This window comes from Medicago sativa, chromosome 8, assembly GCF_051527215.1.
Source record: "Medicago sativa cultivar Bolivia chromosome 8, Bolivia_mono, whole genome shotgun sequence".
Classification (NCBI taxonomy): domain Eukaryota; kingdom Viridiplantae; phylum Streptophyta; class Magnoliopsida; order Fabales; family Fabaceae; genus Medicago; species Medicago sativa.
Genome location: NC_140756.1, coordinates 75,178,770 through 75,180,957, shown reverse-complemented (window position 1 = coordinate 75,180,957; position 2,188 = coordinate 75,178,770). Strand labels below are relative to the sequence as shown.

Genomic DNA, 2,188 nt, shown 5'->3' with positions numbered 1-2,188 from the left:
TGTATTGGAAAAAAAAATTCAAATCTCACATTAGATAGATAAGACTTTTGATAAAAGTTTATAAAGAAAAAGTAAAAATTATACATTTTTTTAGCAAAGGCAAAGTTACTTTATTTCATTCAAAATTAATATTAAATTTAATATCCACTTTTCTTAATATATGTCGAAAAAGTAAGAGATATTTATAATTAGGGATGAAAGAAGTAATTAAATTGAGTCATTGAATCTGAACCTCCAACCCCTTAACAATCAATTGAGCTATTCAACTCCCCTTACTATAGGAAATACATCTTCAATCCTATCATAATTATAACTTTTCCAACTCTTTTTTCTTACTTTTTGGGTGTACAATGTTAAAACAAAACAAGAAAAACAAAACAAAAAGAGAGCTACTCTCTTAAATAGAAAATTCCAGCCGCATCACTTTGGAGAGAATTCTTGAGGTTCACCAGAGGAGACTCATGCCGAAGAAACTCAACATCAGAAATAGCATCAAACTTGGCAAAAAAATCCGCACATTGATTCTCTTCCCTAAGAGTGGGATTAATCATAACATACTCTCTTTTTTCTTGAGCTACTCTCTTTTTTCTTACTTTGCAACCTCAAGAGTTAATAAATTACTCAGTCGAACCATGTTTATAAGAAAAATACTATTTTTTAAGCGTGTTAATTATATAAATTGATATCAATGGTTGCCATTTGCTACAATGTTTGGAAGAAACTATATGCTAGCTTTATACTTGTTTGCTAAAAAAAAGCTTTATACTTGTAATTTTCCCAACTCTTTTGTCTTATTTTGCAACTTGTAGAATTAACATCTCTAATGACTTTTAATTTTTTAAATAAAATTTTACCGTTAAGATCATAAAAATTATAGACTATGAGATGTTATCTCAATATTAAAAGTTTAGTTTTATAACCTTAAGAGGCATAATTCTAATTCTCCCGAAAATGATTGTAATATGACTATTAGTGTTATTTTTGGATAATTCTAAGAGGCATAATTCAATAGGAAATTCTGAAAGCTGAATCTTTAGTTTTATAACCTTAAGAGGCATAACCTTAAGAGGCATAATTCTAATTCTTCCAAGTCCATAGGTTGCTAAAGATTCAGCTTCGTTCATAATTTTTGGATTATTATCTTATTCAACTGGTTGATAGTAAAACTTAATTCATGTGATTAGAAGATTTGTTAACATGATCCTATTGATTTGTTTACTTATGATTGATACTACTCATTTTTCTCTCTAAAGTGAATTGATTTAGAGGAAATTGACCAATGTCTTTGCTCGGCATGTGTATACAATATTAACCATTGATATACTTATTAACAGTTGATACTCACACCACCTACTTTGCTTTATAAAGTGAATTGGTTTAGAGGAGCTTGATCCTTAACAAACCGATGTCAATTTTGGTTATGGACTTGAGTCAAGCAGTGATTCTCACCCACGTATATGAAAATTATCGAGAAACTGATATTTGTAATAATATCATGCCTTGAAAAAGAAGGCCAAGAAAGTATGAAAAATTGAGAAAGCATATTTGCAATATCACTGACTTTATAAAAAAGTAGCAGCTAAAATGGGCCAACAAATCTTTGATAATAAATAAACTTTAAAAGATGAAAAAACTTAAGATTAGAAACAGCTGGGCACATAACCACGTGATTGTTGGTCCCATTAATCGGGTCACATTTAGCTGTGTTTCTGGCAATGGCTCTATGTTTTGCTATAAGAGTGCCTGCATTTTTCAGAAACTTTTTTCATGTAGTTGACCATCCTCAATGCCAAATTAATATATTATTTTGATTTTTTTTTCCGTGAAAATTTAATGCAAAAAAAATGTTACTTAGACTTAGCAGCAATGGGGTTGGAAAAATTTATGTTTTTTTTTTTTCAGCAACTAAAATTTTGAAGTTAATACATACTAATATATAGGCTGTGACCAAAAAAATTCTAATAAATAGGCGGTGTGAAAAATAAACTTAGAAAATTTTGGGCATTGTTTTAAGCCCAAAATGTTAGTGGGCTTTCGTTTACTCTGTCTGTCAAGTGGTTCTTGCAACAAAAAAAAAAAAAAAAATTGAAATTTGGTTCAAAAAACCTTAAAAAGCGCCCACCGTGGGGCTCGAACCCACGACCACAAGGTTAAGAGCCTTGCGCTCTACCAACTGAGCTAGACGGGC

At 30.3% G+C, this 2,188-nt stretch overlaps 1 non-coding gene across 1 annotated transcript; it reads right to left on the bottom strand.

Annotated features, from left to right (window-relative positions):
* Nucleotides 1-2,115: 2,115 nt before the first annotated feature.
* On the bottom strand, nt 2,116-2,188 carry TRNAK-CUU (transfer RNA lysine (anticodon CUU)). Its single transcript has one exon. It is a non-coding gene; the product is annotated as a tRNA-Lys (tRNA).